This window comes from Emydura macquarii, unplaced genomic scaffold (assembly GCF_026122565.2).
Source record: "Emydura macquarii macquarii isolate MOO-44397 ecotype Brisbane River unplaced genomic scaffold, CSIRO-AGI_Emac_v2 contig_2897, whole genome shotgun sequence".
Lineage (NCBI taxonomy): Eukaryota > Metazoa > Chordata > Testudines > Chelidae > Emydura > Emydura macquarii.
Window position 1 is genome coordinate 34,841,314 of NW_027133034.1, and position 12,893 is coordinate 34,854,206.

Genomic DNA, 12,893 nt, shown 5'->3' on the forward strand with positions numbered 1-12,893 from the left:
TCCGAGCCTCCAACAAACCCCTTATTTATTTGAGCATTAGCAGCCCTTTTATAACATGAGCACGCAATGCAATTGCAACCGGTTTTTCTCCCCCCTTCCCAGGCCTCTGCCAGGTTTCTCCAGATGTTTTGCTGCCAGCGGACAATCTGTTTTCCTTCCCTCGCCTGATGGCGTTTTATTATTTGTACTGTTGGCCGGTTCTTGGGCTAACACTGAATTTAAACAGCAACAACAAAGAATCGGTGCAGAACTTCTGGCTGAAAATTTGTCCTCGTAAATAAGTGGCTACATTTAGCGCGGGGAGGGGGGGAATTTGTACTAATTTTGTTTTGAATTCTCTAAATGATTGGGGCAGGGGTGGATTATAAACGCTACTGTGTAGTCTCAGGATCCAATCCTGAAAGCTTCCTTCGGACCCATCTCCTTTTCAACCAGAATATAGCCTTTTAAATGCCACAGAATGGGTCGGAGAAGCTGAATGTGGCTCTCTTGTTTTCTGGACTGTGCATTGCAAACACTGAGCAGATGCACTGCAAGGTACACCGATAATGCCAGCAGCTTTTTTCCCCTTTTCCTGTGAGAATTCTTGGTCCCTCATTTGCTCAGCCTAGCGACCGAGGGACTGATTAAAAGCCCATTGAAGTCCTCCTGGACTTCGGTGGGTTTTGGATCAGGTCCTTAAAAAAACTTGATAAGAGAGAGCAACCAAACCTAGCCCAGCCCTTCCCTCTCTTTAGTTAATTTCACTTTCTGTGTCTCCGGTTGCGAGGTGTTCCTGGACATAGGATCTTTTTGGAGCTTCTCGGCTAGGGCAAGAGAAACAATAGGGACATGCTCTTCTCGTTAAAGAACATTTCAAACAGCTCTGTTCCTAGCCCACAGGAACATGGGATTTTAATTTACCCACTTGCTTTGGCGTTTGAAAATCCATTGCAGCAATCAGGAGAGCGGTAGCTTTGATTAAAAATCCTAAAGGCAAGTCTCGTGTGTTTTTCTTTCCCCCCTTCCACAAACACAAAGAAGATTCGGCGCATGAAATAATGATGAGTGAGAGTTCAAAGCAATTCCAGATAGCTGGCCGGAGAGGATGTTTTCTAATGCAATCCCAGCCCTTTACCATTCTTTCTCTTTATTGAGCTTTTGCCAACACAACAGAGATAATCGAGCAAGGCATGGTTCTTTTCTTCTCACTAGAAACGTTAGTCAATGTGTCTTAGGAGTTATTTTAGAAGTCAGGACTAAAATAAATACGACAATTACATAAATATCTTTTAATTTGGTCTAGAATAGATCCCTTTAGCTCATTGCCAACCCAACCTGGTTAGGGCAGCTGTCCCTGCTATGATTTTTGTCCGATTTCCAGCACTTCTGACACTTAGGGGAATTATTCGCATGGGGGTTTTCTGAGGCTCTGGAGAACCAGGAAGGGCATAAGCCCTGCAATTACATTGGCACTGATAGTAAACAGGCATCTGAAATGTTCTGTACATCCACAGTGGTCTTTATTATTGGCAAATTGAAGTTTGCTCTTAACACTGTGATCCAACATTAATGCAGTTAATATTTTACATTTATATCAAAACTTTCATTTAAAAGTCTGAATCTGCTTTCCAAACACTAATTAAGCCTCACAATATCCCCAGGAGTCAGACAAGTATATTTTCCCCTACACATTAAATTGTCATAAAAGCTCTGCAGCACCAACACTATCGCAAAACACAAGAGTGAAGAGAGGTAATTAGATGCTGGAAAGCCTAAGACCCACATTCAGCAGGCATTCCCACTCCCAGCTGACCAAGTCAACATTACCCATTTTACAGGTAGGTGCACGGAAGAAAGAATGACAGGCCCTGGTCAAAAAAGGATACTTTTTTTTGTTTGTTTTTTAAATGTTCTCAAAATTTTCATGAAAATTTTCTAAATTTTTGACAAACAAAAACAAAACAGAAAACAGATTTTTTTTTCAGTTTCTCAGATCTTGTTCTTTCCTGCTTATCCTCCTCTTTCCTGCTTTTACAAGGGGAAAAAGGAGAAAAAACCTATGGAGGGAAAAGGAGAAAAGAGAGCCAGAAGGAGGAGAAAAAACACAGAAAAATAGAACATGCAATTTCTTGGTTTTCATTGTTTTGATTAAGAAGTCTGAAAATGTTGGAAAAAATTGTTTTCTAAGAGCAGTCATCTTTCACTTTAAAAGAAGTTTCAAATGAAAAATTCCAACCAGCTCTAGTCTTGTCTTCCCACCCTCCGTCCTAACTGATATTATCTTCCCCTACATACTAAAGGAAACCCAGACATGCTCAAGCCTATATGTTGGCTACTCATATGGAAAGAATGCATTTTGCAAGAGTCCCAGGCTGGACCAACATTTAGGGAATTTGCACAGCCCCCCCTCATGTTGATGTGCTGCACTGGTACAAAGCAAAGTTTAATCAGTGCAGTTTCCTTTGGTATGTTACCAGATTAAACTGTACAACTGTCACCCTCACTTTGTGCCAGTGCCTCACATCTACTTTAGGGGCTATGTGATGGGGCAGGCTGGCGCTTGGGGCAGCAGTGCCTAGTGGTCAGCTATGTGGCATGGCCTCCTAAGGTTTTGAAAGGTCCTATATATCTACATAAATATAGATAGATGTAACCATGAGGACCTAAGGGTGATATACATAGAGAGGAAGCAGTCCTGCGAAAGAGTAGGGTTTTTGGGGGTTTTTTTTGTGTGTGAAAAACTGATCTTTATTTTCCAGAAATATACACATTTATTCTCTCAACCCTCCATCTTCTTCTTCATCTTCTTCTTCAACACCTCTGATGTACAGGACATTATTACATCTTATCAAAACTTCACCAAGGTGTCCAGACAATGCACCACCTATGTATTCTTTTGTGTTTGCAAGCTGCATGTTCATGTAGACATCGACAGACACCAGGTAGCCCTTGTATTCCATCCCTCATTTCAGCTTCACCATCACTGGCTTCCCCGTCAGCCCATTCAGGAAGGGCTTGGGGTTTAGGAGCAAGCTCATGGTAATGCAACCTAGCACAAGGCAGCAGTAAAACCAAAAATTACTCGCCGGGCCACCACACGTGAGCCCGCCCCAGTCTGAGAAAGGCAGGAAAGAGTAGTGCTTGGAAGGAAATCCTGTTGCTGTATCTTTAAGGGTCCAGGACCAGCAGCATTGCAGAGGGCAACCAACTGGGAATGAACAGGGAGAAGGGGACCACATAAAGGTTACTTCCTTCCTCATAACAGGGCAGACATCAGGAGATAGCCTCAGGGAAAGGCTGGCTTGCTGAAGACTGATGGCTAATTAAGGAAAAGGCTGGCTGAGGGAGAAGCTGGCATGGCAAAGACCCTGCAGCTGACTAACCCACAACTCAGCTCCAGAAAGGAGAACTGAGTACTTCTGCTTAGAAAGGTCCAGAGGATCTTAATAACAAAACCCACTCTGGAGGGGAGGACTCCTGGTTAAGAAGAGAATGAAGGACTAAGTAATACAGTCCCATTCCAAACAGGAGAGCTGGGGACTCCTGGTTAAGGAAGGACTGAAAAGGAGTACTCCTGAGAAGGAACTGGAAAGTGCCCCATAAGGAAAGGAGAGTAGAGGAAACTAGAGACTGCTAGTTGGATGGAGCTGGAGATGATAAAAACCCATGAGAAGGGTCCTACCTATGCTTCTGATTGTTGTTAATAAATGAGACCTTTGGAAGGGGGTGCCCTTTGATGAAAAGGTCTGTCTAGATTTGTTTATAACCTGTGTGAAGGGAAACTGAAGCAGGGTTAGGATGACGTCCACACCACCAGAGACTACATCAGTTACACCCATGTAAATTTCCTTATTGTAGACATGGCCTGACATACTGCCATGAAAAGTACAGTATAACTACCCAGCCTGATAGAAAAGGCTGGATAGAAACACCGTTTCCATATTTGATTATGAAAATTATTGTTCTCAACACAGCTGGACTGTGACTCATCTAAAACCAGATAAACAATATTTCAAGCAAGATACCCCGTTCATAAAATGTTTTCACTTTTTTCCTGCCAGACTTCCAAGGATTTAATGCAGAAAAAATTGCTTACTGACATTTTTGTTGAACCCCATAGAGTACTCTATATTGTAACACAGTAAGCTCCCTCTTGTTATGTGGAAGAGAGAGTGTGACTTGAAGAGAAGGGCCTTCACTATTAACATACATGTTATACATTTCTTATAGTGTTTGTTGTTACTCCATTCAGTTCATCCTCACAAGCATGTATCATTACCACAGTAAGGGGAACATCTTAGCTTCTAACTACATACATGCTCCCAATAAAATAAGCAAACAATTCAAAAGGAGGTGACGGAGGACAGCAAGTGGGAGCTGCTGCAAGTTCAGTGATTATGAATCATACCATTTGTTTAGATGCCTACATATGGATCTAGGATTGTTTTGCTTGTAGTTATCTTTCTGTACGTGGGTAAAAAAAAGGCAAGCAGATCCCAGGAGACAGCAAGAGAAGCACTTGTAGTCTGGCCTGGAGAGAAAACCAGAGTTTTGGGCAGAGTTCTGGCTGGAAAGGCAAGCTTGGAATTGTGATCCTTCTTTTGTTTGATCCTACCATGTTCAGAGACACAAGACGTCATGCATATGCTTTGGAAATAAACAGAATTGCATCAGAAAACTCTCTGACTATCATTAATTTGTCCTCCTCATGGAAACAGCCCACAAGGCCCTGGATATTGACTAATGGCTCAGGCCAAAAGGGATAACACTATTTTGTATCACAGCCTTGGTACATGACAGTGCAGAAAACTCTAAGGCTGTCCAGAAAGGTACAGGAGTTGCACATCTGAATGGTAAACAATTCTGAGTTCTTCTTCCATTTTGCCAAATGACGTATTTCCAGTAAGGATGGAAATAACATCTCTTGCTGGGAGCTGTAAGTCTTCTGTCTCAAGCTGCTTAGTGACAGCTGACCTGGCAAGATGAATCACATATTGTGCAACTTCCATTTAGCACTTCCCATGTTTACTTTCTTTTTCTTTTCTACATTATATTGCAGATGTTCTTTATACTTCAGACACCTGGACAGATTGATTGTATACTTGAAAAGAGAGTTTGTGAATGTCAGATAAGCAATGAATATTAATACTTTCTGTGCAACAATGCTAGCATGTCATTAATTTTTGCTCAAATAGTTCACAGAATCCTTTTGGTATGGAACAGACATCTAGTGGGTCATCTAGTCCAGCCCTCTGTGGCAGGATTAATTTAATTGTTCTTAAGCCTTTCTTAATTAATGGGTGTCAAGACTAACCTTGAATATGTGCACTGACAGCAGTTCCACAGCCTCCTTTGGCAGCTGGCTCCATCACATAAATGTTCCTATTTTCATTGTTTCTTTTTCAATATTTATCTTAATTCCCGTTACTTCTGTCCTCATTGACTGAAGGAAAAATTGATCCCTTGTTTCTTAATAGCATCTTTTGGTGGATAGGTTGATGATTAATGTCTATTACCTCCATCTTTCCTTTGGATTGGTTATGCCCAGTGCCCAGAATAACTTTTCCTCACAATTTTTATTTTCTAAAGTTTTGATCAGTTTTGTTGCTTTCTGAATTCTCTCTAATTTGTCTGTCTTTTTAAAATTGGGGTACCCAAAACTAAATGTTCTGCTTCAAGAGAGCTCTAGGTACTAATTAGTAAAGCAAAATAATTACTCCTGTTACCTATGATTCTTCTGTTAAATGTCATATTGGATTCTATTGCTCCTTTTTATGGCCAAATCACATTGTTGACTCTTGTTTATCTTATCATCCATACAAAACTCACATCTTTCTTTGGTACTTCCTAGCCAATGTGGCCACTATTTGAACTACTTCCACTAAGTCCCCTTACGCACCCATGGCGAAATCCTGGTTCCACAGAAGCCAAGAGCAAAACTCCTATTGATTGCATGTAGGGCCAGGATTTCACCCTTTGTTTCAGGAAAGGAAAATTTGTCTGGTACATTATCAAAAGCTGAGTGCAAATGAAATCTTTCTTCAACGTACAGAAGGAACAAAGGATGTACTGTACATAAATAGAAAATAAAGTCATTAATACAAAATAGACAAGGTGAGTACGTGATTCTGATCTCACTTGCACACAAATCATCAATGGAGTTAAACCTGTGTAAAAGAGATCTGAAACCCTGGATCAGATCATTCTCTCTGTTACACCAGTTTTATCCTAGAATAATTTAATTGGCTTCAGTGGAGTTCCTGGCATGGAACATCAGTTTGGATGTGTTCATTTTTCAATTCAGTGAGGTTATTGAAATGAATGCTTTATTATTTATTTATTTATTTGTATTGCTGTGACACCTATAGGCCCAGTCATGGATCAGGGCCTCTTTTTGTGCTTAAGGTTAAATAAATGAGTAGCAAGAAGAAAGGGAGGGGAGGCTTGAAAGAAGGGGTGGGAGTAGAAAAAAAAGAGTGGAAAGGTAGAGCATGGCTGTCTATGGAGAAATGATACAGATGATCTTCAGCAGGTGAGATTTATGGGCTAAAAGTCTGAAATCTTGTAGAAGTTCCGGGGGGAGGGAGGGGAAGGGGTGGGAATTATCCAGGTTCTTGCTTCTTGACAGAATAATCTCCTCCATAATAAGGTTGAGAAAATCTGCTGTTTATCTTTATTTTATCAACTTAAGTCTTGTCTCCAGTTTCTCAAGAGTATATTGTATTAATTGAATTGTAGCCCCTCCTGGCTTCATAACAGCCCTAAATTTGATTAGCGCATTCTCCCCTCCAAGTCTAGAATAATTCCCTCTCCAATCTGACAACGGACCATTTGTATTGCAGTAGTGTCCAAAGCCCCCCAGATCAGCGCTCCATTGTTATAGACACTGTACAAACACATAGTAAGAAATAGTCCCTGCTCCAGAACTTACAATCTAAACAGACAAGACAGACAAAGGGGAGACAGGGACAAAGACAGATGAAGTGACCCGCTCAAGGCAGGGTAATGGTAAAGCCAGGAATAGAACACTGATCTCCTAACGCCCATTAAATTCCCTCACCTGCAGCCCACACTGCCATTTATAACTACTCTCAGCATTTGGTTTGTTGTAGCTAATTTTATTCCCCTTTCATAGTAGATTCTTTTTGTTGTTGTAGTTTTCCTGCGAGACTGCGAAGTAGAACCATATCAAGTGTCTTGCTATCATTAAGACATACTAAATCTGCTACACTGATTTTCATTCACTAAGGCCCTGATCCTGCAAGCTACTCCTGTGTGAAGCCTCACTGACTTTAATAGGGCTCTGTGTGACCATAAGGGTCTGCCTGTATGGATCAGTTTGCAGGATGGGTACCTAAGGGGCAACTTTAGTGCCAAAGCCTGAGTATTCCGCGTATAGAGATATATCGGGTTGAAGGGATTAAATCCTCCTCATTGAAATTACAGTGCAGCATTGGAGCCTCTCCAAAGCTACTACTGCATCAACTGTCCATCAAACATCAAAAAAGAAATGAATACATTTGTGTTTGGGGACAAAAAAATCAGCCTCTGCACAAAGGACTAAACTCACTGAATTATTGCTTGAGAGCAAATTAGCCCACCAGCTGTAATTTTTAGTCTGTACCACTACTCAGATGTACAGTAAAACATTGTACTTCCACTGACAAATAACTGAGCTGTAACTTTACATACATTTTAAAACATTTTATTATTGCATCGTGTTGACAAACAGCAACATTACATGTCCTATTTGATAATCTGAACAGTAAATGAGTGTCTGTTTACAAATGTTAATATTGTCAATTTTACTTTTCCATTATACAGTTTATGCAAAAGGGCAGCATAAGGAATTGAAGGGTTTGTTTTTCTCCATTGTTTCATGCTGCAGTGAATAGTAATTACAACAATGTTAATTATTTAACGGGTAAAAGGTTTAAAATTGATTTAATATTGTATTTGTTTGTGAGCAATTTACTCTATAAACAAATTTCATACTGAGTAAATGAAAGCTAAAAATTGGACCAGGACACACACTGTGGGTGTATTGTGTCATGATACTTGTATAGGTCTGTTGCCAGATCCAGCTTCTCCAGCCCCCACATGTGAGTGACTTCAGCCCAGAATGAACATCATTAAGTAGAGAAACAGGCTGTGGATGACCAGTAATTTTACCAAGTAATTTTACCAAGTGTCCCATATTCAGCCTAGGGAAATATGGTCACCCTTTCTTTGGCACAGTCAGTGTAAATGACAGCATCACATATCACATTCTCCAAGAAAACCTATGCCCCACCGTGTCAAGACAAGCGATGAATAGCTGACTTGGTAACACCTTGGATGTTACCCTGAAGCACTTTACGATGGCACTTAGTGCCTCCTTTCCTCAACCCTTTACTGCTCTTACCGCACCCAGACATGGTAAAATCACACACAGGTGAGCAGAGGTGGTGCTGACTGTTCAGTAGAGTGGCTGAGTGGCAGGAAACTGACTACGAAGGAACATGTGTCAGCCCCAGGGCCATCATCAGCAGTCTGAGCAGAACAATCCCTTTCCTTTTCCCCTCCCCCCGCCCCCACCCTACTCACAAACTGATTTAGGGTCCTTCCAGAAATCGAGGGACCTGAGTGGGCAGGATTTTCACAAGTCCCAATGGCCAGTCATAAGTGACTGTATGGAACAAATCAGCACCAAGTTTGTAAATGTAGCCATCAGTGATGTTTTCTGGGCTATTTTCATGAGGAAAAGATGACAATGACACTTAAAAATAACAAAACTGCAATTCTTCTTTACATTTTTAAGTCCAGATATTTATAAAAATCTTGTTTTGTCTAAACTATCTGTATATCTAAGTTTTTATACAACACCCATCACTGTTATCTGAATGCACTATTCTACGACCAGTTAAACTCAGATGTTAAGGAATTAAGAAAATGGTGTTTAAGATTGCCTTTTATATAATTTTTTTGAAAACCCTATACAATTGTTTTTAGAAAGTGTGAAGGCAAAACCAAGTTTTTTGTTTCATTTTCCCCAGGAAATGTTTTTAAATAGGGAAATTATAAGCCTAAAGCAATCTTACACTTAGAATACAGGGGGAAACACTGTTCCTATTGCAGTCATGTTCCTTTTATTATTGGCCTTTGTTCCAAGAACAGCAGGCAGCTGATAAAGTGCTTGGAGTTTCCAATCATCTTCCTGTTATTAGCTTGATGAGTGTTCCATTTTCATCTCTATATTGTAATTTAGTGTCACAGAATTTCCGGTCTATTTTTTAGCTGAATTATGCCATAATTGTTATGAGATTCATAAAAAGGCTTTTGATTATACCATAACATTATGAATTATTGTGTCATATAGCAACATACTGTGCTTCGTGCTAGTGTGCATACCTGAGCATTAGCAGACACTTTATCTTTGATTGCTGTGCACTGCTGTGCTGCCAAGAAACACTCATTTAAACATTAAAAAAAAGGAAAATATCGTTCCTAGCCTATTATTCTAAAATAAACTGTTATTAATAAATCTACTTTATTAACTTCCTTTAGAGGTTATGCTGGAAGAAAATTGTGTAACATTACAGCAGCTATGTAGAGCAAGTGAAACACCATATGAAGGGCTAACGTTAATCAGCATTGTTGTAGAAACATTATTCAGAAGTAGGGATGGGTGAACCTTTCTATCTAAGAGTTCCAGGTTGCATGGATGAACCTCAAGATTTTCTAGCTGTTTTGAGGGCATTTTGAGTTTTGTTCACCTGTCATATAAACCCATGTTTTATTATTTCTGAAGGATGAATATATTTAAAAAAAATGTTTTTATAGCTAAAGTCAAGTCTTTGTCTTTGAGGGACAGAGAAATTTTCTAAGGCACACATGGCAGATGAGTGCTGTGGCCGATGGCCGGCTCCCCGTTAGTGGATCGCATGCTTCGCTCCTGTTGGGGGGCCAGGAAAGTGCCCATCACCCCATCTTCCCTGGGGTAGGGACCCGGGCCCACCCACTCCTCCGGGTCCCAGCCCAGGGGCCCTATGACCAGCAGCTCTAGACTGCTTGCTCTGTATTTTGGAGCTGCAGCCTCTTCCCCTGGGCTACTTTCCCCCCTCAGTCCTTCTGGCCTCTCAGACCCTCTGTCTTTGCTGCCCCTTGCTGGGTTCAGTACCTCCTTTTTGGGGTTCCTCCACTCTCCCACACTTCACTACTTCAATCTGCTACTGCTCCAATCCACACAGCACAACACCTCTGCTTCCTCCAGCTTGTGCCCTGTGTGTTGGGGGGGGGGGGGGGAAAGGGGGGGTGGAGCCCTTTTATGGAGCACCAGCTGATTCCTAATTGGCCTCAGCTGTCTCCTAATTGCCCCCTCATGACTTCAGTTAGGCTGCAGGGAATAAAGCCCTGATCATCCTAGGGCTGATATATCTCCCTTCGCATACTCTCCTGCCACCCTCGATATATCACAGTGCCTAATTTCCATCAACTTTCAATGGGAGTTAGGCACCTTTAGGAATGCCAGTCAAAAGTAGAATGTTCTCTGACTTTCTCTGCACTGTGAGAGAAGTCTATACTCTCCAACCCTCCCTCTCCCTCAGCCTCCTCACATCAGCTCCATTCAACAGCTGCCCCTTTTACCCTTCCCTGCCCCACCTACCTTCCTGTTTAGCTGATCTCCTCCTAAATAAACCCGTCCTAAATAAATAAATAAAAATCATGGAATTAACATGCCGTTTCCTGCTATTACATTGTTCACTTTGCTGGTGTGTTATACCCTTACCCTACCTTGTTTCTGTCTTGTCTATTTAGACAATGTTGTCTCAATTTTTCCTTGTACTCCCCAGTCTGTCAGTATCCCAATCTGTTGTCTCTTAGACTATAAACCGTTTGGGGGCAGGAATTATCTTTTTGTTCTGGGTTTGTACAACCCCAGCACAATGGGATCCTGGTCCACGATTAGGGCTCCTAGGTGCTATAGTAATGCAAATAATAACTAATAACTGCCATCAATGTCTTTGAAAATCTCCCCCAAAACCTCTCACTCGGAAAGCTAGGCTGCCGAGAACGGGGTGCCCTCTCCAAACTTTGATGCTTTCTTTACTATCACTTTGGATCACATCATCCATTATGTGACTATGCCATGAAGTTCCCCTTTGGGTGTTTTCATATATTTTAAGGCCACAAAGGACCATAGACCAAACAATCTGACCTCCTGCATAACACAGCCCATTAAATTTCACTCAGTTACTCCGTACCAAGTCTAGTAACTTGTTTGACTAAAAAGTATCTTCTTTCAGGAAGGCATCCAGTCTTGATTTGTTTCCTTTGTGTTTTCCCTTTGAGTGAGGGTTTGCTTCTCCTGTGGAAAAAAGCAGGAGTTTCAGCTCCTACAGTTAATGGATCACTAGAGATCTGCATAGATCCCATGGGATCTACAGAGAAACTTGACTTCTATGGTTATTTTAAACTAAGTATTCTAGTTAGATTGCTTGTCATCAATACGTTTAGTACGCACAGTGATTCAAACAGTATAACCAGATAAGTGTCTGGGGATGATCAACACCATTTTGAATTTTGATATAGAATCAATGGAGACTGACTGGTCTAAACCCTCAGCCCATGTCCACAAGCAGCGGTAGCTATGTTGGTGGGATAAGCTCTTCTGCTGACGTAGCGCTGTACGTATGCTGGCGCAACTTATGTCACTCAGAGGTATGTTTTTTTCACATCCTTGAGCGACATAAGTTTTCCCAACGTAAGTGGTAGTGTAGATCTAACTCTAAATCCTTTCCCTTCCTGTAGCTTAACTTTCATTCTCTTGATTCTTGTGATGTCAGCATTTTATTAGTTTTCCACTCATCATACAGTCTTCCAGGCTAGACAAACCCTGAGTTCCTAATGTAAAAAATAAATACACACACAAAAAACCCATCAAAGTTTTAATCTATATCATATTAAAATGCTCAAAGTGGCACAGACCCTTTTTTTCCCCATTTAAAGGCCACTTTTAGGCCCCAAGTTGGCCTCACTTTTCAAGCAAGTTAAGATGCTTTTTCTAAAACTGTTATACTTAGGCAGGCATACTGACCATGAATATTGCATAAACATATATTGCCAAACTTGTGACTTTTTGCACAGATGGTCTTTAACACCATTCTGAGTCCCACTTTTGACAAACACTTCTCAAGAAAAAAACTCCATTAGTAATTTATGAGGAAAAATGGTATGCTCTCTGATCCTGTTCAGTGTATACAGAGATGTACCAAATGCACCCTGCCATGCTGTCTGGAGTGGTTCATGACCAGGAGTGTCAAACTCAGGGCGGACTGTCAAGAAGCAGGGCAGAGAACCCAACCTGATTGTATGTTCTATAATTAGATTGCATCAAGCCAGTAATAAATGTGAACTCCTAAAGCACTATAACAATCTTACCATGGAGTCACAGATAGTCCCCTTGGGCACTCCAGTCTATCTTGCCACTCAGGCAAGCTGGGTTTAGTGATAGTTTGTTGCTATACACCACAGATCACAAAAAGATTCAGGTTGCTTCCAGTCTCAAGGGACCAGTCATTTATCCCAAGTCAATTTGTACCTTAGATCTCTCACCAGAGACAATGCTTGTAGCCAATCCTGTAATAAACTAACTACATTTAAGATTTATTAACTAGGAAAAAAAATAAGAGTGTTATTACAAGGTTAAAGCAAGCAAACATCTACACACAAATTATTTAGTCTATGGTTTTAAAAGGTGACAGAGTTGTAGTAATCTATCGGCTCTGAATGCCTTTTAGGGCTAACCCAGACTGACCCTGGAGATCTGTGCTTCTGTTTTGTAGCTCCTGCTTTGTGTGAGTCCAAATAGCAAAAGTTGGTGAAGAAAAATTTTCTTGTCAGCTGTTTTTATTCCCTTCTTCCAGAATTCA

General features: G+C 41.0%; 1 pseudogene; it reads right to left on the reverse strand.

The window, feature by feature from the left end:
* Positions 1-2,753: 2,753 nt before the first annotated feature.
* Positions 2,754-3,020, reverse strand: LOC137166925 (small nuclear ribonucleoprotein F pseudogene; annotated as a pseudogene).
* Between the last annotated feature and the right edge of the window lie 9,873 nt (positions 3,021-12,893).